Here is a 25,953-nt window from a genome sequence, read left to right on the forward strand (position 1 = left end):
CTTCCTTAAATGAAGTAAATTTCTTGTCTTCTTCTTCCAACTTATTTTCCACATTGGCGATACGCTCTTCCACAGTATCAAATTTTTCTTCCAGATCATCAACTTTATCTCCCACTGCGGTTAGTTGATTCTCCATCATGGTTTTCAACGACGTTAGGTCACTTTTTATTTCATCTTGACTTGTAGTAATTTTAGCAGTTAAATCACTATTTAACTGTTCTTGGTTAGTCGCCAATTCATTTTTCAATTGTTCTTGGTTAGTCGCCAATTCATTTTTCAATTGTTCTTGGTTAGTCGCCAATTCATTTTTTAATTGTTCTTGGTTAGTCGCCAATTCATTTTTCAATTGTTCTTGATTAGCCGCCAATTCGTTTTTCAATTGTACTTGATTTGCAGTCAATTAATTTTTTAATTGGTCTTGATTAGCCGCCATATCATTTTTTAATTGTTCTTGATTAGCCGCCAAACTTTCGGTCAAGTCACTTTTCACAGCATTAATTGCTTCCAGAAGTTGTTTTAATTGATCATCCATTGCGCGAGTAATCACCATAAAAACAAAGTCTATAAATTCAAACAGTCTTTATGAAAAAAATGTCCAAAGTCACACTTACTCCAAGAAAGTCTAGAAGAAGCCCCACGTTGGGCGCCAAATTGTAACGGATTCGGTGCGACTTCCACTTTCTTGAAATGAAGACACAGTTCTTGATAAAAGCACAGGAAATTTATTTACACTATGTACAGGAAAGATCGTCAACAACTGCTAAATTATTCATCAGCAATTAAGCAACTACCACACAACACCGTAAACTCAACGTTTACACACGTATTTACTTCCAAATACGAAAACAACACAGCGAAATGCCTCGCAATAAACAGAGCAAAAACGCTCTCAGTTCGAAATCTCAATCGAAACTAACTTTTTATCCATCGCTAACGGCTTATATACACACCGAAAAGAAATCTCTCAAAGATTCCAGAAAATGCTACAACGTTCTACAACTACACTTTCATTGATAAAATCAGTGAATAAAATAAGAAAAAAATAACAGGGGGTTTTATACTTTAGCCATATGAAAAGGGGTTGTATATTCATTACGGGAAACTATTTACAGGTTACGTTACTACAATAATTACTATTTACAGAATTTGTAACAATATAGTATTTTAAGTATTTAAGGAGTAAACAAAAAGAATTTATAAATATATGTAGGCTTTTGCTTGTGGAGGTTAAGCTTTGCATAATAGGGTGGGCCGAAATAAGCCGAAAAAAATTTTTTTTCGAAATCAATTTTTGGATAGCGTGCAAAAGTTGCGTAGTGAGCTAGTTAGCACTCACAAAAAATTTCTTGGATATTAAAAAACATCTAGCCGGCGCTATTTGACACTGAAAAACCAAAAAAAAAAAAGAGAAAAATGAATTTTTGTCGAAATTTTTTTTAAACTAAATTCCAAATATTTTGCTGGAATGCACCGAAAATGTTATATAATGAGCCAGTTCGAGCCTATAAAATGTTTCATTGATTTTAATGAGCATTTAACCGCTCCTTTCCGACATCAAAAATTGGAGAAAAATGAAAAAATGTTGAATTTCTTTAAAAACCAAAGTGAAAATTATTTTTCAAAATTAAATCATAGACTAATTAATTAAATAGCGCCATTAATCATAGTGATTATTATCACGCAATAGTATCATACATTTTCGAGAACTGCATATATAGATAATAAAATTTTAAAAAAGAAATCTTCAAATTTGATTTATAATACCTCATGCATAATGAATATTATTTTTTGGAATAATATTGTCCCTTGTTATCAAATTATGGAAGTTCTTTCCTAGCTTGAAGTTTAGCACGAATGTATCCATCTCGTGCAGTTTCACCACGAACTTTTATTGCAGCTTCGGTTATTAGTTTCACACAACGTTTCACAGCTTGCGTGTGACAGGGAAATTTCTCGAAAGTAAACTCTGTAGAATGTTCTTTGCACATTTCTTTCCATTGTTGGTCTTTTAGATGCATTGTAAGAGGTGGCTCTGTTACAACACAGTTTGCCTAATCTACTGAATCAACGGCTTCGAAATTGAGTTTAGGACGCTCAAAAAATCGTACACCATCCGAGCTCTTCGTTTTCTTATTTCTAGAGTTCAGAATGCGCCTAACAGCTAATTCCCGAATGTATTTTCTTGAGTCAAACAACATTGTCAACAGTAGCTGTTCAGGATGAGCAAAATATGCATTACTTGAGAGAACTCTGAAAATTATCTCCTTAACGTTGTCTGGAAATTGCCTTGCAAGAGAAATCATTTTCCAAAAATGTTGGGCGCGGTACTGGCAGTTCGGTTTCATTTTTATTTCAAACCACATTGGAGCATAAACTAAAATTACATACTTTACAAGCATTGTAAGGTTTTCTGATGGAGTTGGAGTGCCTATATACAAGCGTAACAAATGGTTTGCAGTTGTCAGCCATCGCGCTCGACTGACTGAATTTGCCTGGGCTACTGTCAGCCACGCTTGAAGGACAACTGACCATCTTTTACGGCAAGACAGATTCTATGCTAATATTGTTGTTCAGTACTTAAATTTTTTATATCTTCCATGTCCAAAACCAGAAGATTGCAGTCAATTTTATCAAATTTGACCACCGGATTTTTTTCACAATCTCTAAGAAGTTGTTCGATAGCTCCAGAATATAAATGTGGCCACTTTGTGCAACCGTCCAATTCCAGTATAAGATGCCTCAGTGGCAACTCATTGTGGACATTGGACACAAGAGAGGACCCCTTTAATTGCTTAATGCCCAGCTGTGGAGGTGTGGAATTACAGCATTTCTTGTCGGGGGGGGGGGGGGGTTGTCTCTTACGTGGGTTATCAAGTCGAGAGGAAGAAATGGCTTGAGAAAAAGAAGAATACTTGCGTTCAATTCATTAATCAGTTTAAAGGACTTCAGAGTATTCACATTTTTTTAATACTCAAGGGCTCTATTTGTCAAATATGTATAAAATAGTTATAAAATAATCTTAGGTATAATAGAAGTAGTTGAGCGCCGTTTATTATCCTGGAGAAACAATTGGAACCGAAGATTTAAAAATTAGCATCTTATGTAACTATTTTTTTATTTGAGTGTGTGCATTTTTTAAAATTGGCGTACAAATGTCGCATAAAATTGATTGAATTTTCACTGTTTTTTCTAAGTAACGTATTGCGTAACATTTCAGTACTTACTTATTTCGAAACTACTTTTAATTTTTTTTTTTTTTTTTCATTTTTCCAATGTTTCAGTCTTAAAGGAGCGTAGCTAAATACTCTACGAAATGTATAAAAGTCTTTGAGGATTCCAACTTATTCACTGACAGATACTTCTAATGTTTGCTGAAACTAGCTTCAAATTTTTATTTTCGACCCCCCCCCCCTCCCTTTTTTTTTTTTTTTTTTCTTGAAAAAATGCATTTTTGCCCTTTTCATCAGTTTTTCAATGTCAAATAGCGCCGGCTAAATATTAAACAAATTTAGCGAAATTTTGTATGGGTAATAACGGGCCCATATAGCAACTGTTCCGCACTATCCAAAAACAGATTTCCAAAAAAAGTTTTTTCGGCCCACCCTATTGCATAACTCACAGCCTATCTGCATACGAGAGGGCATTCAGTGCCTTAAATTGAATAAAAAGCTCTATTGCAGGTTGTTCACAGAGACTATTAGCAGTTAAATAAGAATTGCAATTTTGTTGTAGAGTTGGAGAATTTCTAGCTATCGGTGGCAATGAAACAACGGTTGTTTAAAACCAAAGGAACGAGACATGTTAACGGACATGCATGTCAACAATAATCCTAGAGTTTAAATTTATAATCTTTAACAACGGCTTATTATATGTACTATACATTTAAATTATTCTTTTTTTAAATTTTTTTAAAATAGTTCCTAATTCAGCTTTAAATCTGTAAAAATAATGTTTTGACTGATTTATTCTTAACTACAAATTCAAATGTTTTTATTAAAATACAATAAAAGAACTGTGTAAGTAAAAGTTTTATTTGGGCATGTATTTTCAGAGAAACATGGGCGGCAGGGCATTTAAACTTATCGAGATTTGTCTACAGTTCTATGAGTGTTTAAGTATTTTTTATGATTCGCTTCTCAAAATGCTGCAAATTTAAAAAAGGAACTTTTTGAATGTTTCACCCATGTTGGGGGAGGTGCACTAAACTTTTACTGTAATTATTATTTTCTGCATCAAGTGCTCAATTTATTACAATGCTTCATTCTGCTGCTCAAATAGTATTTCTAACTTATATATGATGCGCAGTGTTTTCTATTTATTCTGTGAAATTTATCTTGATATACAGCTTGAAGGGGCTGAAATGAGAGAAAAAAATGAAAAAATACAAAAAAAAAAGTGAAGGTCAAAGTAATTTGCACTTACACGCGCAGACATGCCTTCACACACACACGAGCGCGTTTACACTCACACTCGCCCTCACGCACACATGCCTGTACACACACATATTTCTACTTGTATCATATTGAAATATTCTCTGGACTGATAGATCAATATAGCTGTTGAAATTATATTTGTACTGGAATAAACGATAATATCATAAGAGTGCTCAAATGCGGTCCTTGTGCACCAATATGTTCTCAAATGAGACCCCGTGGAAATTTAACTACCCAAAGCAGAACAAATTCGGTACCTATTCAGCAATCATCAGTACACTTCAGTTTTAATAGAAAAAATTCGGAACATATTTTAGTGCACTGTAAAAAATGTGTAAGTTACCCGTATTAATGGGTGTAACATTACACGAATTCTGAACGGTGCAACATAGTTGTTTTAAAAACTTAAACTGTTGGAGGAACCATGCACTATGGTTTCAGTAGAATTCAAAGCGCACGTATAAAGATTAGAATCGGCGCAGAGCAGGTGAACTCTTATTAGCGAAACGAAAACCGGCCTTGGTGGCCGAGTGGTAAAAGCTCTAGCTTTGTGTAGTGTTATTTGCTTTTTGAGTCTGTGAGTTGAGTGGTCTAGGTTCGGACGACACTCAGGTTATTTATTCTCTTAGTGCAATAAAAATGTCTTGTTTGTATATTAAAATAACTAAACATTATGTGTTAAAATAGTTAGTGTATATTGGTTATTAAAGAGCATGAACTTGATAAATCTTTCAAGAAAGTCAGCTGAAAGCTTCAGTTTTGCAAATGTGTAACCTTTGAAACAGTTTTTCTGTAAGCATATGGAAAATTCTGGTGTAACGTTACGCAGAAATGAGTGATGCGTCACACTGTAGTTACATTACCATGGTGTAATCTTCCACAAGCGCTGTGTAACTTTACACTAGTTATATCAGTTAAGTTACTCCATAGTAGTGGAGGCATCCAAGCTGCTACCGATTTTTTAAGGAGTAAGGATACACAAAAACATTTTTACAGTGTGCACATTCAAGCGACTAAAACACTTTCTTAGTCAAAGTGTTCCGAATGCATTTCCAATGTGTACTGGCAATTTCCAATGCACTAATATTGTATAACATTCAACTAATCATGCACAATTATTTATAATTCGCCCTTCAAAAAATATGAATTTTTTTTTCAAAAAGTTAAGTATTTTTGTCTGTAATCAGCGTCATGATGGCCTTACGATTTCAACTCACTTATCATTACATCTCTTTTTTTTTCTTTTTAATAGCACTTAAATCTCTGTTTTTCTTTACACAGATATAAATCGCAAAAGTTATTAACTTTAATTGAGTTACGGTTAAATGCCGAAAAGTTTTGTAGATTATGGCTTTCTAATAAAACATGAGACTGAAACTGCAATTCAATACATGAAGCGTATGCAAATCAAGCGATAATACAAATGATCATAATTGCTAAGTAATTCATTTTAAGTCGATACTTTATTATCCTGTTGCAAAATGTCACCAGTTATCAATTTAATTCCCAATTAAAAGCCGGCATATTTTATCGGAAAGTAATTACATGTTAAAGCATGTAATGTTATTTGAAACCGAGGGCAGTTTAACAAAAGCTCAAGGAAACTCAAGAGGCAAATAAAATCGCAGAAATATTTAAAAGATGAAATAACTTGCATACCATTTCAGGCATGGTGAAATTAGCATTTTTTTTTCTTTTTTCTATTTATCGTTGCAACATATTTCATCTTAGAAATGTAGTTAAATAAAGCCATTTTTACATGTATAGTTTAGATTTTAAGGAATATATCGTCCGACCGCGAACAAATGACCCTTGTCAATCATTTGAGAAAACGAGTTCATTCCTTAAGATAAGTAGAGAAGAAAGAAAGGACGAGTGTCCTATTTTCTTGTTTAGATACATTTTGAAGATATGAAAAAAAAGAGATTCTAGTATATTTTCGTCATTTGATTATTTAGACCTGAAATGTTTGAATTTCGGCAATAATTGCATTCACTTGGAAAAAGGTAAAAATGACAAGCTTTGCATTCTTAATTGCAACCCTGCTCTCGCCAATTTTTAATTGAAATTAATTATAGAAGGAGTAGTTGTCTCTGACCAATGGCTGCTGAAAGAAATAAAACCATTACCCACCCATTTACGTAGGTTGGGACCTGTCCAATGAGGCGCCTGCCTTGACCGCACAAAAATAAGATGTTTTACCCCTTTGGCTAATTTCTTTAATTCCAAGGTGAGGTATTCAAGCTCTGGAACCAATGACGACGGGGCCATGGGCAAACTGATTGCAGTCAGACTGTAATACTTACATTTTCAGAACCACGAGAACTGTATTATTGAATGTTATAGAAAGATAAAATATTGCATTTTTGATTATGAAAATGTTCAATTACGAAATGAAGTTTTAAGTTAGTATTATTCTACAAATGTTAGCGCACAGTTGGGCTAACATCAAGCCTTTTCACCTTCAGTAAATGGAATCGTTTAATCCACCCGCCAACGGAGCTCAACTTGCCAGAGGCGGACAGTACATTAGCAAATTTGACAACAAGGCAAACACACAAGGAATTTGCACTTTTTAAACGCAAGATAATCAAGTTTTTAACTACTTGTATCCGGTCGGTGTCCTGCTGACTCTCATTATGACCGCTTTTTGAAGCTGCATAGTTGTTTGAATGTGGTTAATAAAGAAAATGAATTATTATTTTGTATAAAAAAATAAAACAATGATGCATTGCATGTCATCTTATACTTATATACCAAAAACTCGACATCCATACCCATTTAGCAATAATAAGATAAACCTTAAAAAAAATTATTATTATTATTGCTGAATTAGTTATAAAAAATAGTTTGAATGAAGTGCGAAATGCGTCATTGATTTATTTTTCATACAAAATCATAATTCATCATTCTTTATTAACCGCATTCAAACAATTATGCCGCTTCAGGGAACAGTCATAATGAGAGTCAAGAAGATACCGACCGGATACAACTCGATGCGACGCCAAATGAGTGTGATGAGCGGAAATCAGTGTCTCTTGCAACGTTTTAATATCCGGAATGTTGAAAGCGTTCCAATAAAAGTTGGTGAGACGAAACAATTAATGACAACTTAAAACAAGCTTCTGTGTATCATAAAATACTTTCGAGCCTGCTCTTTAAAATGCAGTGCTTCAAAAATGCCAGTGAAAATATAATATGAAGAATTTAAACATTTAAAAAAAAAATGAAATTTCTGAAGAAAGGAATGATTCGGTATCCGACTGCGTTTAAAGATTCTTTTTTTTTAAAATTAACTTGGGATTTTTTTTTTATGTCATCTGCATTTGTTTCAAAACTATGAAAATACTGTAAAAAGAAGCTTTCAAAATATTATTTTGAAAAAAAAATTTAAAAATTTGAATAAAAGTAGCGAACACATGTGTCGTACGCTAACAGCTATGGACAAAATTAGGATCTACTTACTTATAAATCCTTGCAGAAATGACACTTATGTGTGTTTTTCTGTTTTTCAAAATACTTCTAAAATATTGCTAAATAAAGTTCCTATATTAGTATTTAAAATAAAAAAAAACTTTTGTTTAATCTTGTGTACATAAAAACATCACTTAGTTACAAAATCAAACTTAGATTTTGGAGAAATGCAGCAAACATATTGCAACAATTTATCTTAGAAATTTTCACATCAATTCTTGAATAACTTTTTGCGGCATCAATGTTAAAGTACACAGTTTTCTTCAAAAATATCATAAAAAAAAAAGAAAAAAAAAAACGGATTTACATGCAACTTCCAGTTTGGAGTTTCATTTAAAACTCTTTAATAATACAGTTAAAACTCTAATTTCAACCCACGTAGAGTCAAAAGTAAGATACTTCTGGAAGGTCAATGCATTAGGCATCATAACATTTTTTTTTTTTTTTAATGTCATCGAAAATGCCGATTTTAATGCGATAGGGACACCTTAATTGTTTAGAAATTTTTGTCATAAGAGAACCAATGCTTCTGCTCATACGTTACAGTAAAATTTCAATCGTGCATGTATTTAAGATAACAACAAAAAGTGAAGCAATCTTTTTCTTCTTCTTCTTTTTCTAAATATTCGTGCTTACTAACCAGAAACTATACGTTAGTGTAATAATGAAAAAGAAAATCAAAATAACTAGCAATCAAAAGATACGAGTAAAAAATGTTTTCCGACTCGTAAATAATGAGCTCTCGTCTCTCGTTTATTGAAATAAGTGGTCTTAAAATATGCCTTAAGGAAAGTCTCGAAAGTTAGCAAGTTTCGGTGAGAAATAGAAGACATATTTCACACGCTTTGCTGATGACCATTGTCTTGCCAGATGCAGACACTAAAGTCACGTGGCATTTTGCGCTTCTAGCCAAGTTTTAAAATTAGGCGAATTTGACGAGAATCAATAATTTATGCGTTAAAAATGTGTGCCTGTACTTTTCCGAATGATAAACTTTTTTTAAATTATATAATTCATGTCGTTTCCTGGTGATAAGATGAGAATAAGCTGTGGGAAGTCAGAACTTAATATTACTGGCCATGTAGTTATTCCCTAGAGCTTCGTTCAAATATTACAGAGTACCGTAAAGACATCAGCATATCTTTCTAAAATACTAATTTCCTGCTCACGTCTTTCATTCATAACTCGCAAAATGTTCCTTTCAGACTTTCCCCTACTAACATTTGTTACCATTACAAGTAGTGCCATCGGAATTTGGAACTGAAGCTGGTTGGTAGAGCTGATAGCTCAAGCATTGAAAAGTTCGTCACATAACATTTAACATTGCCACACAAACTTTGCTTTAAGTAAAGTATTTTTATAAAAAATAAAACCAGATAATTAAATACAAATGGATTTAAGGTACTGTAGAATACAATTTTTTAAATGTAAACTGCCCGAAAAGCGGCAAAAACGGTTATAATGTCAAAAATATGTACATGAGAACAAAAAATTATGCATAATTTCAGTTTTGTTTCATTGAATTAAGCATTCACACTTCCCTTGAAATTGTTCCACTTGTCCACTACGTTAAGAACCGAAAGTTTAAAGGACTCGTTTTCAAATATGAGAGCAAGTCAATAAAAAACAGACAAAAAATGTGCTAATTACTAATATTTCCCGCACAAAGGGGGACCATTTTTTAGAAATTATAAATGTTTCTTCTTTCCGCCAAAACTAGTTAGATAAGTAACAAAATTTAACAATTGCAAGTAACAGCTGAAAATCTAAGATTTAACCTCAAAAATTTCCTTTGACGTAAATAACAGAAACGTTCTCCATTCTGAAGTAAGTAATCTAACCTCTATCTTCTCTTTTAAGAGATTTCTCTAGTAAAAAAAGTCAAATTAGGAAATTTAAAAGTAAAAGTTTCAAGTGCTTTAAAAGGGAGAAATGAAATTGATGAGCAGGATTAAATGCATTTAAAACAGAAGAAAAATTGCTGCTCTGCAGTTCCGTGCTTTAATGTACGAACACAACTTCTTTTCACCCATTTTACGAGTATTTTTGGTAGTAAGTGTGGAAGAGAATGCGAGAACAGTAAAATAAATTTAATAAGAAGGAAGCAATTAAAATGCATTCTTGCTTAAAAGAAAGATTTTTAAAAAAACAAGTTTTACGTTTGTGTTTAATGAACAAGACACACAATGTGTTTTGAAGAACATTATTTGCCAGAACTTTAAGTGCAGTTGTTATTTATCGTTTAATCAAAATTTATTTTAAGCGACTAACACGGATCTTTCTTTTTTTTCTTTTTTAGTAACAATGCACTTTTTTTTAAAGAAATTTCAATTAAGAAGAAGTTAGCTTGGGAAAATGCTAAAAAACTATACTTTCCTTCAGTTAAAAGTAATATATTTGGTAGTTGTAGAGATTCTTTGACTTTTTAAGGAGTCATGCAGCAGTCGGTAACCAGGTCTTAACCGAGGAAGGTCAAAACAAGACAGCCAAAAATATTTTGAGAGTATAAAATTACACAAAAAAAAAAAATAGTTAAGAACATTTTTACGTAAGCAACACTACCTTTAAGCGCTACCTTTGTCATTTTCTAGTATTTTAGAAGTAATTGTGTGAGTGATTCAAATTTTTAGTTGTTAGTGTACAACAGTGATTTTCAACCTATGATCCGTGGACTACTAGCAAAACTTGCTTTTTCCAACTGAACAAGAACATATTTTAAAATTTTACATTGTATTCCTATAAATTGAGGTATGTGTATAAACGCGGTGAATCTAAATTCCGGGGGAAAACTTCTGAGTGTTAGAGGGGAGGATAAGAAGCAGGAATCTTAAAGAACATGTGGTCACAAACGCAATGCTGACACGTCCCACGCACACAAAGCCAGCAACTTATGGATGCCAAACGGGTCACAAAGTTACTACAATAGGACGATTTTACACAAAATTTTAGTCTTTGAGAAAGATTTAAAATGGTTGATGAAATTTGCGGCCTGCAGCTGTAATACATACGTAGAAATGACAAAGCACTTCGTGTCGCAATCACGAGCCTTTTGGCAATTTTTCATCGACAGCTGCACCTTTGTTGCCCCTTAACGATTGCTCTAAATATTTCTTTAATATTTTTGTGTTAAATCGTCTTTGTGTAATAAATTTGTGAGCTGTTTTGTATCCATAAGTTTCGGACTTTGTGTGCATGTAGCACGTCAGCATTGCGTTTACGATCATTGTTCCTTATGAATCCTGTTTATCATCCACTCTAACGCCCCTTATAGTTTTGTCCAACAGTTGAGACTCACCCTGTAGAGTTTGATCTTTGGAACCCGCAAGCACTTTACAACAAAAAGTTGGCCCTTTCTTAAAATAAAGTTCAAGACCACTGCTGTGTAAATGTTTTTCTGGTCCTCGATAAAAATTTGAAAAAGTATCGACGCCTCAAATAAAATGACTTGACAACCTCTGAGTTAATAGAAACAATTGTTTCCCGAGAAAATGACATGAAAGCAGCTCAACTAAGGGGCCGATTCAAATCGAACAGATTTCGATCAGATCGAATACGGGCAATTTAATCTACCAATAGCACAGCTAGAAATTTGCTTTTCCTAACTCAGAAGGAAATTTCTCGCTACCTTACTGGTAATAAAATTCGTTTGAGTTAAACACAATCGAGTTGAATGCAACCAAAATAAATTAAAGTCCGCCAATATAACGGTCCCTATAGCGACCTATGGAGGGGAATTTTCTGAACGTGCTTACGACATTTACGGAGAATGTAGGTACTTTTTGAACAAGAGTTAATGCTCTTTGTTGTGACTAGAAGTAGTGGTTTGAGCTGTAGTTAGGGAGGTTTTAGGTGCTTGCTTGTTTCACGGTTCCGAACTATTTTTAATGTTACAGTTCACTGATTTTACTATGAAAATTCTAACTAAGACGTTGCTAGTTTTCTGTATTAGCATTAAGTGCATTCCTTTTTAGTACTTTTTTAATTTTAAGCATAATTAATGCATGTTAATGAAAAAATAGTGGGAGAAGTGCGGAATATGGGGTAGGACACAATATTGAGCAAGATACGCAATACGGGACTAAATATATTCTTCTTTGAAAAGCAAAAATAAAAAAGGGAACATACAGATGAAAATTGTTCTGTATATCAGGCAATGAGAATCAAAGGAATGTAAGTGGACATTTTAATGTCTTGAGTAAAACACGTTTAAAGACAACTTCCTAAGTAGGTTTTCATTGAAAAGTTTTTCTAAATCATGCTATACAGCAGCACCTACCAGCGAGACTAGTTAATGTTTTTTGCCATAAGACAGAGCACAGGTTCACCTTCCATTTGTACTGGTAATCTTCAAATTTTTAATTTTGGCACTTACATCTCTTTGCTTCTCACTGCCTCATATGTGATTGCGCAGGGACAATTTCAGATGAACAGGAGAATATACAGTACATTCGAAGTCAAAAATGCCTCAAATACGCTAATATAGTCTACGAAAGTAAAAAAACAAAACAAAAAACCTTTGTCTGATTTTTGAACCAAATGAATACTATGATTAAAGTGAAAAACCAACGTAAATAAAGCACAAATTTTGAAAAAAGTACAGCATATAGCTATTTAAAGGCTACATTGAAACCTCTTCATCAGTGCAAAAAGCTCACAAGCACAACCGAAAGTCGCGAGAGAACTGACAACGACCGCGTGGACACCGGTATTTATACCAAAGCGGACCAACCAATAGGAATTCAAGACACAAGACAACAAACAACCAATTAGCAAACGAAATGTCAACCCCGGGCTCAGAGCAAGGGGGAGAGACAACCAATCAGAAGCCAGGAGACATAAAAAGTGAGAGACAACGAAGAGTCCGAAAGAGCAATTATAGAAATTGCTTCCAAATATCATGGAAAATATGTCGTTTGCTGATTGGTTGTTTGTTGTCTTGTGTCCTGAACTCCTACTGGTTGGTCTTCTTTGGTATAAATACCGGTGTCCACGCGGTCGTTGTCAGTTCTCTCGCGACTTTCGGCTGTATTGGTGACCTTTTTGCACTGATGAAGAGGCTTCATTGTAGCCTTGAAATAGCTGTATGCTGTATTTTCTTCAAAATGTGTGCTTTATTTACGTTGGTTTTTCACTTTAATCATATTGTAACACAAAGCTATTATTTTTCATTCAAGTAAATACTAGCTTTTTTTTTATTATTAAGGAAATGACCCTTAATCGCAGAACTTTAATTTCATCTTACGATCACTATCATTTTTTTCTTAATCACAACAGCAGCAATGATAACAAAAAGCACCACATATTCGGTGCTTTTACCCTATCTTAAAAAATACTCATTAAAATATAAAAGTCACATAAATGTCAGATAACATGCAAAGGTAGTTATAAAAATGACCATTTTAAGTGTTTCCATTGTCTTGCATCCAATATCCTTCCGTTCAAAAACGCTCTTACGAAATATATATTCTGAGCTTTACGCTAACGAGATCTAAAACAAAGTCTCTAATACTCATGAACTAAATTTCTACACTTTGAGTTATGAATTTTGACATTTAATTAAGAAAACTCTTCTGCTGCTAATTTATTATTTTAATTATGTTAGAAAATGTCAATTAGACTTTATTGCTTTAATAAATATGTCTGTTTATTGTTTAGATTTATTAGTATGTGACCTTTGGGATACGTCATTACTTGCTTAGCAGACTTCTCTAGATTCTGGAAGATAAATATTTTCAGCAATTTCAGTAATTTCGTGCGACTCATAGCTGAATGAATATTATACAAAAAAGGCAGTTTTAAAAGGACTAAAATTGTCGTTTCTGCTAGTTCAGCAAACTAGGAGGGTCAGTAAGTTTAAGAAGTGAAGATTACAAATTTGGAAAAGCTAATTTTTAGAAATTATAGTTCTTTCAACTTGAATCTTTTTTTTTTTTTTTTTCAAATCAGAACTGACCTGATGTTCTGATTTCTAAATCCACAAAAAAATATCAACCGAGAAATTAATAAGAAACTAGACGAAGTTTATCGAACTCAAAGCACTCTGTTTAAATGAAGTTTATTCTTTCTTTCTTTAGTTTTTCAAAACCACGATTTCAAAGTTTTTATTTACGCCAACAGCTCCAGCAAAGAAAATGCCATCTCTTGACATTTGAAACATTGCAACTATGGAATTAAATATATTACTGGGATATAAACATCTAAAAGCATGAAGTAATTAGTTTTCAAATAATGGTCAATTAAAGTTATAAGGTAAAAACCACGTTTTTCGTGGGAAACGTTTAAACATTTAGCTTTAAAACAGGTTTTTATCTATATATTTCCAATCTGGAGGTTCATATCATTATCTGGCATCTAACTAAGAGTTAGACAAAAAAAGCTTTAAAAATTATGAAAAAATTAATATTCTGGAACTGTTAACATAACGGTTGATTTTCGTAGGTGGGAAAAAATAACTTATTTCTAAAAAAATCCCAAAAACATTTTTCAACAAATTAATAGTCGAAATGTGTTATTTATGTGGAATTAAATAATTAATTCAAGTTTTGGATGGGTGTAATGAATATTGCAGAATTGGCTGCATAAGTACAAAATATTAAGTACTAATTTCAAGAATAAAAAGGTACATTCCTTATTTTAGCATGCCGTGCATATCAGGACGTGTAATGAATAAAATAATGAAAACAAATGATTAACTATGCGCGATTTTTTCTTTCCTATGAGACGGATGAAAATTTCTAAATGCTGTAACATTGTGAGCATTAAATGTGATAAGCCATCTCAATTACACTTAGTAAAAGAAATGGAATTTATTTCAACATCACGCAAAAAAGAAACGTATATTCGAGTTTTATCCTTGACAGTTTTGTGAGAAAAAATCATAGCTAAAAAAATCACTTTAAGGAAGTGGACTTGGAAAAAAAAAAGCCTGCTACCATGACGCTGACAAATTAACCAATAGACCACTTTTGTAATAAACGATAGCAACCTTCTGAAATTGTAGAAAGTCCATTTATCACTCGTTTGACAACCCTTCTGAAATATCATCATTTAAAAAGAAATGATTTTGCAGCAGCCACAATTATTTATTTTTATAAATCATACCACTTTGTGTTTGGGACACAATTTCCATGCTGCTGGTTCGGGAGAGTTTTAGAATGTTGTTAATATTAGAGTTGGCACTTATATTTCAATTTGTTCATTCTCTACTTTTGCGGAGATTTTTGATTTTCATCTGCGATGTTTCTTATACAACTACAAAGAACATTTATATTGAAGAGAAATTGGGTTACTTAAACATTTACAAAAAAAGAAATCTCTCTCAAAGTTAAAGTAAACTTAAAATGGTTGAAAAAATAACGGCTAAAATTGTTTTGAAAGATAATAATTAATAACAGCAATAACTATTAGTACAATGATGTAAAGTCGAATTAATTTTATTGTAGATTAGTAACCTCCTTTTTGTAATAGATGAATATTTTTCAACCTTGGACGTTCACGTGTTACGGAGGTACATTATCATCCACTGTTTGACCACGATTGTATGTAATTTGGCAGAGTGCCACGTAAAGACGATTCCATCTGAATAAATCTAGCAGGGGAGAAGGGAAATTAACGATGGGATTTTGATGCACGCGTTTTATAATATCACTAGTGCCCTATTCATTTTTATTGTTTTTTTAAAAATAAAATAAGGGGAAACAATAATAGTTACCATGGAAATAGTGTAACTATAGAAAAGAAAATAAAACATTTTCATTTCGTTCAAGAACGTAAAAGCAAAATGGTAAGCTCAAAACTTTGTCGTGAATAAATAAATCAATTAATTTTTGCCGTGAGAATATAGATCGAATATACATAGATTTAAAAAATGTTGCTGTGGTCAAACCTTCCTTTTTACAAAACTAAGCTAAATAATAGAGAGGCAAAAGTGCACATCTGAAACAAACCAACTAACACCCCTATAAACTAATAGATACATCCATTTCAGGATATTAATAAGGGATATTATAATCGATGGACAGACAGTACTATTTCTCCACTGTGGCAAGATAAAACTTAAGAGGCATATAAGCTGAGTGTGAAATATTTACAGCTTTTGTCTCTGAATTAACTTTATATTGAGGCGTTGTAATGTTAAATTAAGATCCGGAATTATCTTACATTGAGATGCGCTATCACATTGAAGGTTGAACAATCTAACGAAACATTACTATCACGCGGAGTCTCTTCCGCAAAATTTTTTTTAGAAAAAAGTTTTTTTTTTCTTTTTTAGTAAATCCAAAAGTGAAAAAATACCTTTTTGAAGAAAAAATCAATTTTAATTGCAAAGTTAGCAAATAACAAAGTATGTTGTGATAATATGCATTCAATTTCCAATCTGAATGTTTTCTTTAATTACAAACAAAATGCGAAGATTTTAAATGGCAAATTTTTTGTTGAAAAATTATTAAGAGTACTCATGCTGTTGAAATGCTTATTTGTAAAAGGTTAGAAAATACCGATCACTATAGAAATTGATTTTTTTTTTTTTGAAAAAGGTCTTTGAAGAACTCTGTGGAAAATTTCCTAAATATGATATTTGAATATCTTGCAACATAATCTATCTATCGCAGCTCTTTATTCCACAAAACATACTTTCAAATTTACTGTAAATCGTGAAAGAGAAAAGGAAAGTCAAAGAAATTTCAATTCCAAGCAGTATGTGTTCCCAACTTTCGTTTTAAAAGAAAGCGCAAATTTCCCTAAAGGATTAAAAGCATTTCAGCCTAAAATTACCTAAGCGGATTTCGCTCTCCCTCCTTGCGATTAGAGAGGTAGGATTCCTATTTCCTTTTCTATTTATTTCAGCCATTGGATGCTTTAAAGGTGCCTAATTCCAACTTCTTATTCCATCACCATTGACAGAACAAGAAAGAACCTAACTTCTGAAAATTTCTCATTAATGCAAGAGATTAAGATTTTAAAGCGAGGGTTTTTTTTTTTTTTTTTGCTTTACATTGCTTTCACTTTCTCAGAAGAAAATGACAAGATAGAGCTCCAAAATTTTGAAGCCATGAAATTTTCTTGAAATTCGCTTCGGGTTGAAAAGAACATATTGTAGGTAAGTCTTTTTTCTTATGCAATATTTTTTCAGTTTTTTAAGTTGGGATAATTGCTAGGTTGGGAAACACCTTGAACAATTGGAACTCTTAAGCTAATTTCCCCCCAGGACAGAGCTTTCTATTTAGCAAGAGCATTTCCCCTACTTTCATCGCTTTGACAAACTTATTTTTTTATTTTTTTTTTATTTTTCACTATTAGTGCATTATTCCAACAATTTTCAATCTGTGGGGAGCCTTCTTTGTGTAGAGAAATGTCCGTCCAGGTGGAGAGCAAGTAAAAAGAAAAAAGAAGAAAAGTCTTAAAGTTCATTATTTATTCAAAGCAAAACAAAATATTGTAGCGGATTCGGTGCGACTTCCACTTTCTTGAAATGAAGACACAGTTCTTGATAAAAACACAGGAAATTTATTTACACTATGTACAGGAAAGATCTTCAACAACTGCTAAATTATTCATCAACAATTAAGCAATTATCACACAACACCGTAAACTCAACGTTTACACACGTATTTACTTCCAAATACGAAAACAACACAGCGAAATGCCTCGCTATAAACAGAGCAAAAATCTTCTCAGTTCGAAATCTGAATCGAAACTAACTGTTTATCCATCGCTAACGGCTTAAATACACCGAAAAGAAATCTCTCAAATATTCTAGAAAATGCTACAACGTTCTACAACTACACTTCCATTGATAAAATCAGTGAATGAAATAAGAAAAAAAGAATAGGGGGTTGTATACTTTAGCCATATGTTAAGGGGTTGTATATTCATTACGGGAAATTATTTACAGGTTACGTTCCTACAATAATTACTATTTACAGGATTTGTAACATTGCCCCCTTCCTAAGGACTGCACGTCCCGGGCAGTGCAATCCCCAGAAAGGGTGCCAAATTTCTATCACAAGTTTACAAATATACACATTAATTAATAACTAACAGATACAGAAAACAAAATAAAACAAGAAATATTACTAAACATTAAAAGCAAAAATTATCTACAACTTTTATGTTATCAACCATGGTTGTTTACGTAATACTCATGAACTATGGCCATAGTATGGGGCTAACCGATCATAATGTACCACCCTAGGTTTTGCATTAGGTGATTTTTGGATCCTCACTACGACGTCATTTAGTCGGTTAAGGACTTTGTAAGGTCCATCCCAATGCGACTGCAACTTGGGTGAAAGACCTTTCCGTCGGATGGGATTCCATAACCAAACCTTGTCGCCTTCGTTGAATTCATGTCCAGTAGACCTTGTGTCGTATCGGGTCTTCATCTTCTCCGCCGCTATGTTGATTCGCTCTCGTGCGAAGTTATGAACGTCTTCCAACCGGGCCTGGAGATCCTGGATGTACTCCTCAGGCGATGCAGGCGCATCCGGAGGACGACCGAAGACGAGATCACAAGGTAGCCGAAGCTCTCGTCCGAAGAGCATCTGAGATGGGGCATATCCGGTAGTCTCGTGGACAGCACTGCGGTAGGCCAGCAGGAACAAAGGTAGCTTCTTGTAACAATCCTGTTGATTTCTGGATACCATAAGTGAGAGATTGTTCAGGATTGTGCGGTTAAAACTCTCCACCATGCCGTCCGATTGTGGGTGTAGTGGTGTTGTCCTAGTTTTCTCAATTCCGAGAATTTGACATAGGCCCTTAAACACAGCAGAGATGAAATTCCTCCCTTGATCGGAATGAATCTGCAAAGGTGTTCCATATCTCGAGATCCAATGTTGGACTAGAGTCTCTGCTACGGTGGTAGCCTCTTGATCTGGAATGGGATATGCTTCCGGCCATTTGGTGAAGTAGTCGATGGAAACAAGAATGTATTTGTTCCCATCAGCAGTTCTTGGTAGAGGACCCAGGATGTCGATCCCAATTCGTTCGAAAGGAGCTCCAACGTTGTACAGATGTAGCTTCCCTCTGCTTCTCTTCTTCTGTCCTTTACGAGCAGCACAGGCGTCACAAGAATGGCACCACTTCTCCACGTCATCCTTCGCCTTGCTCCAGAAGAAACGCTCCCGAACTTTATTGAGGGTTTTCAAGACACCAAAATGTCCTCCAGTCGCACTACTATGTATTTCTTGCAGAACATCTGAAATCCTTGATCGGGGAAGTAGTAACTGCCACCTAGATGTTTTGCCGTCGTCAGATTCCCATTTTCGGTGTAGCACGCCGTTCCGTAAATGGAGCGAGTTCCATAAAGCCCAGTATCTTTTTTTTGCAGGACTGAAGATGGAAACGTCCTGCCAGCTAGGTCGTCGACTGTCACTTTCCATGAACTCTAAAATTGGTTTTATGTCGGGGTCTTCAAGTTGATCTTTTCGAACTTGGTCATCACTCCATGGATCAGGTTCTGATGATGTTGGAGTCACTGTCACCTGATAGGCGATAGGGCTAGTCGTTCCATACTGTTTCTCGATTCGGGAACAATAGTGGCAGTTCTCAGGACAGGGTCTCCTTGATAAAGCGTCAGCATTACCGTGAGATAACCCTTTTCGATGCTTGATCTCCATGTCATATTCCTGGAGCCGCTGTATCCATCTGGCTATCTGGCCTTCTGGATTCTTGAAGTTCAAAAGCCAAGTTAATGAGGCATGATCTGTCCGAAGCAGAAATTTTCGGCCGTAGAGGTAATGATGGAAGTGTTCTACAGCTTTCACTATGGCCAGTAACTCCTTTCTGGTGACGCAGTAATTTCGCTCCGACTTTGATAAGCATTTGCTCCAGTAAGCGATGACATGTTCATTTCCGTCAATTTCTTGGGATAAAACAGCTCCGATGCCCTCGTTGCTCGCATCAGTGTCCAGGATGAAGGATTTTTCAGGCTGAGGATAGGCGAGGATAGGCGTTGATGTTAAAGCCTCCTTCAGTCGTAGAAATGCATCTTCGCATTCTTTGGACCATTCAAACTTTTGCTTGCTCTCCGTCAGCTTATGCAAAGGTCGTGCAATGTTGGAAAAACCCTTTACAAACTTCCTGTAGTAGGTGCAGAGCCCCAGGAAACTTCGCAGCTGATGGATGTTTTCGGGACGACTCCAACTCTTGACAGCAGATACCTTCTCTGGATCGGTTTGTACACCATCAGAAGAGATGATGTGACCAAGGTAGTTCACTTCCCGGCGGAACAAATTACATTTGGACGGGCTTAACTTCAGATTGGCTTCCTTAAGCTTTCGCAGCACCTTCCTAAGATTTGCCAGATGTTCTTCGAAGCTGCGTCCCACGATGATGATATCGTCTAAGTAGACCAGACAGGATTCGTAAGAAAGTCCTCTTAACACTGTCTCCATAAGACGCTCGAACGTAGCTGGTGCATTGCAGAGGCCGAAGGGCATCACTTGAAACTGCCATAAGCCTTGTCCAGTTGTAAACGCTGTCTTCTCTCGGTCATCAGGGTGTATCTCAACCTGCCAATAGCCACTCTTCAAGTCCAGGGTCGAAAACCACTTGTGTCTGGACAGAGTGTCCAAGGTGTCGTCTATCCGTGGAAGAGGGTAACTGTCTTTCTTGGTGATTTCATTCAGCCGCCGGTAATCGACACAAAATCTGGTGGAGCCATCTTTCTTTCGGACCAAGACGATGGGAGAGGCCCAAGGACTGGATGAGGGTTCGATGACATCATTCTCCTGCATCTCTTTCAGGAGGGTCTCGACCTCTTCCTTCTTGGCAAACGGTAGTCGTCTTGGATGCTGTTTAATAGGGGGGTGTTCTCCAGTATAGATCCTATGCTGCGTTAAATCCGTCCGGCCCACATCCTCCGATGTAGATGAAAACAGATGCTTGAAGTCGTCCACCAATTGTTCCGCAGCAGTTCTTTGATCATTCGATAACGGCGCACTCCCAATTAACTTCGATGTCAAGGACTCAGAAGACACAGTCTCAGGGGAATTGATTCTTCTAATGATGCAGTTTACTGGAGTACAAGTTGCCAACACATCACCTTTTCGGATATTCCTGGGCCTTTCACTCACGTTGGCGACTCTCACAGGAATTACATCCATAGAAAGGTCCACAAGCGTAGATGCTACCAGCACTCCTTTTAGGTTATTGTTTAGGTTGGGGTATTCAATGAGTCCAAATCGAAAACTACTGCTTTCTTCAATGGAGCCAGGTATTAATGATTCTGACCTTGAGGGAATCGATAAATCTGTTTGGGCTATTATCTGATGAGCGGATTTTACATCACTTTCTGCGGGGAAAACGGCTATGTCTTCTCTCATCGAGTGCAGCTCATTAGTCTTGAAGTCGAGGTTGAAGTCATACTTCTTTAAAAAGTCCAATCCGAGAATGAAGGGGTCCGTGATAGCAGCAACGAATGCCGTATGATGGTAAGTGGCATTTCCAAACACAATTTCTAAGTTTACTTTACCTTCAATCTCGATCTTGTCACCTGTCACAGTTTGGAGGGTAACGCAGGGCGGGGTCCAAAGAATGTTGAGTCCAAATTGACGAGCCACATCTGTTCTAATAATTGTAACATTGGCTCCAGTGTCAATAATCAGTTCGCAGGGAAACCCGTTTACGTATGCGTAAACAAACAGTCCATTACTGCCGCTACTAGAAGAGGAAATCTGCAGAGCTCTGGTGGTGGTGATTTCCTTCCCTCGCGTAGCTTGGCGAGCCGGACAACTCCTTCGCAGGTGTCCTTCACTACCGCATTTCCAGCACTTCTGCTCTTGTTTCTTTTGGGCTGTTATGCTGCTCAGATGTCTTGTCAAGTCACCGAGTTGTCTCTCAAGTTCAGCGAGGTGGGACGACCTGGAATCAGACTCATCAGCTTCCTGAGTCCGGATTAGATGGCGATCCACACGGGTTGCTTCTTGGGCGGCCTCGTATCTCATCGCATACAACACGGCAGAATTCAGGTCTTTGACATCCGCCATCCGTAGAGCTTTCTGGATTTCCGGATCTCGAACCCCGTCGATGTATTAGTTGAGTGCCAGGTTGTCTCGAACATCCGCAGGGCAGTCGTAAAAAGCAAGATGAGACAATCTCTCGATGTCCGCCACAAGCTCTTGCAGGGTTTCCCCAGTTTTCTGGAAACGGGACTTCAACTGGAGTCGGCTGAAATCTTTCTGGCACTTCTCACCGAAGCGAAGCTCCAACGCAGCTGTGAGGGCGGCGAAATCCAGGCGCTGGCTGTCCGGAAGGGTCTGGAGAATGTCCGCTGCGTCACCTCTCAGGGATGCTGCAAGATGACAGGCCTTTGTAGCAGAGTCCCATCCGTTCGCTTCCGCCACTATCATGAATTGAGTTTTGTAAACCTGCCACGAAGTTTTCCCATCAAATGTGGCAAGTTTAAGGGACGGTCGAGCAACCGATGTGGGAGCGCCAAACTGTACAGAGCTGCTTTCCGCGGTCGCCAATCTCCTTTCCAGGTCTTTAAAGATGTCTTCTTTAAGTTGATGAAATTTTCTATCTGCTTCTTCCAGTTTATTTTCTACAGCATTGCATCGGCCTTCAACGGAACTTAATTTTTCTTCAAATTTCTCTTCGATTTTATTTTCCACTGCGATGAATCGGCCTTCAACTGCCGCAAACTTTCCTTCAATAGCATCAACTCGATGCTCTATCTCATTAAATTTATTTTCCATCACAGTCTTTACCGAAGTAAGATCGTTTTTAATTTCCTCTTGGTTAGAAACTAGGTCATTTTTCAGCACCGTTAAATCACTTTTCAATTGGTTTTGATTAGCCGCCATATCATTTTTTAATTGTTCTTGATTAGCTGCCATATCATTTTTTAATTGTTCTTGATTAGCTGTAAAACTTGCAGTCAAGTCACTTTTTAATTGTTGTTGATTAGCCGCCATATCACTCTTCACAGAGGTGATTGCGTCAAGAAGTTGTTTTAATGGTTCATCCATTGCGCGAGTAATCACCATAAAAATAAAGTCCTAATTCAAAAAAAAGTCTTTATGAAAAAATGTCCAAAGTCACACTTACTCCAAGAAAGTCCAGAAGAAGCCCCACGTTGGGCGCCAAATTGTAGCGGATTCGGTGCGACTTCCACTTTTTTGAAATGAAGACACAGTTCTTGATAAAAACACAGGAAATTTATTTACACTATGTACAGGAAAGATCTTCAACAACTGCTAAATTATTCATCAACAATTAAGCAATTATCACACAACACCGTAAACTCAACGTTTACACACGTATTTACTTCCAAATACGAAAACAACACAGCGAAATGCCTCGCTATAAACAGAGCAAAAATCTTCTCAGTTCGAAATCTGAATCGAAACTAACAGTTTATCCATCGCTAACGGCTTAAATACACCGAAAAGAAATCTCTCAAATAATGCTACAACGTTCTACAACTACACTTCCATTGATAAAATCAGTGAATGAAATAAGAAAAAAAGAATAGGGGGTTGTATACTTTAGCCATATGTTAAGGGGTTGTATATTCATTACGGGAAATTATTTACAGGTTACGTTCCTACAATAATTACTATTTACCGGATTTGTAACAATATATTATAATTTAATAGAGTATAAAACATACAAAAACTGACATAATATATAGTATTAAAGATTTCTTTGTTTAATAATTTCCTTATTAATATCAATCAATATTTCATCTTTATTGAGCAATCACGATTGCTTATTGCTTTCATTTGAATGTTTTGATGTACTATCATTTTATTTTCCCACCAACACCCTCTGCAGCACCACCGTCGACCGCCGCCTAACGATGATGCTCCTCTAGCGAGCAAAGTCTCCAGGTTGCGTCAATATCCTACACTTACACTCATACATACACGCACGTACACACACACAAACGCACACACACATACACCTACACACATATACACAAACACACACACACGCATACATACAGACACCTACACATATGCCTACACACACATACACATCCCGCCCCCACACAGCACACAGACACAAACACACATGCCTACACACACATACACATACCCCCACACACAAACACACATGCCTACATACATACACTCGTGATTGCGAAAAACATAATTTGAATTCAAGATGTCAAAATTCAAATTAAATTTTTTTCTTATCATTAATTTTTGTTGCGAATGTTTTATATGATAGCGCTTTTGATTCCACGAGCGAAAATATAACGCATCGTTGATGAAAATTAAAGCTGTTATTTACACGAAAAACATAAAAGCAAAAATAAAGCTGAAATAAATTACATAATAAAAGCTGAAATTGAGCTAAAATAAACACCTATTTTTTGTAAAGTAAAACTGTAATCATAAAATATAACATTGTAACAGTTTGAGAGGAAATATTTAAAAAAAATTGAATTAATGTTAATTAGCTTAAAAAATGTTCAGGTGAATGACGGACGTTTAGTTCAGTTATTTAGCTAAAGAACTGACTAAAAAGTTTTGCACTAAACTATCTTTTTAAAAGAGCAGTGAGAATTCCTTATTTAGAATTTTATGAAATATACAAATATATATAATTTCTATAGCTTAAGTACAAACCTTTAACTAAGGAATCAGTGATACTTTAATATCAAAAACCTCAAAATATTTTTGTATTTATCTTGCTTTTTAATAAGTGTACAGAAGGGAGGAAATAAAGATTATGATTGAAAACTGGGCTGCGACTACTAAAAGGTTTACATTTTTTCATTAATATTAGTGAGAAACCTCATAGACTTCTAACGTAAAGAGATAAAACGTTTGATATTCAATCATACAAATATGTTAGTATACAGGCCTACTCCAAATTCATAACATATTAGTCATACTTGTAGGCCAACTATTTTTCTTAATTTATAGTTTAAAAAGCTACATAAAAGAAGGCTATTCCAAAACTAAGGTCCGGTAACTAATATTTAATTGATGGGGTCCTTAAAGAATTTTCACGCAGGCAACGTTGTCTAACTACGCTTTAAGAAGCTCTTCAATGCTTGTAAAAAAGCAGCGGAAAACTTAGTACTGTGAAATTAAGTAAAATGACACAAAGTGTATAAAGTTCAAATAAAAGCATTTAAAAAAGCATTCAAAATTCAGCAACTTAAACTCTTTTTTAAATGCTTTTATTTGTACTTGATACACGTTGTGTCATTTTACTTACTTCAATGCTTGTTTTGTTGTAGTAATCGTTTACTAGTCGATGAGAGCCGATTGAAATTGTGAAACAGAAAAATACCCTACTTTTTAAGTGTGGAATGTAATTAGAATTTTAGAAAGGATCGTCAGCAACTGAAATCCATCGTGAGTTTTCCCTAGTGCTTGTACGGACAACAAACGCAAAAAAACCAATGCAAAAATGAATGATAATATTCAAGACTTTCGTTAAGGAGCTTTCTGGATGAATTTTTTGATACATGCAACTACTGATTTAGAAACACCTGTTAAATTTGCCAATAGCTGTATACAGTGGTGGTAAAAAAAATTGCATCACCCGCGAAATCCAAATATTTTTAGCATTTATAAGTAATTATGAAATATTTAACGGTTCTTGCATCATATAACAGGAATTGCATCGGTACATGACGCAAGGCATCATCCTTCTAACTGTTCAAAAAAAAAAGAAACAGGTTGAACGTTCAACGCATTCATTTACGATCTGACTTATGAGTTGCAGTATATCGAAATACGTTCAACTGACACTACAAAGGAAGAGTGTTGCCGTTCCATTAGACAAAGAAGGATTGTCGTCACATTCCATAGCAAAAAGAATAAACTGTTCGCAATCGACTGTTGTTCGACTACTGAGTAAGCTAAAGAGCACCGGAAGCACAATAAGAAAGAGTGGCAGTGATCGTCCACGAATATCCAATGCAGCGCAGGCCAGGTACTTGATACGACTCAGTCCTCAGAACAGACAATCATCTTCCACAGGCCTTAGAACAGCATGAGAAAACGAATCGGATGTTCACGCATCCACGCCTACTGTTCGAAAACAACTGTGTGGTGCGAGTTTGGTGGTACGTCGACTA

This window comes from Uloborus diversus, chromosome 2 (assembly GCF_026930045.1).
Source record: "Uloborus diversus isolate 005 chromosome 2, Udiv.v.3.1, whole genome shotgun sequence".
NCBI lineage: Eukaryota > Metazoa > Arthropoda > Arachnida > Araneae > Uloboridae > Uloborus > Uloborus diversus.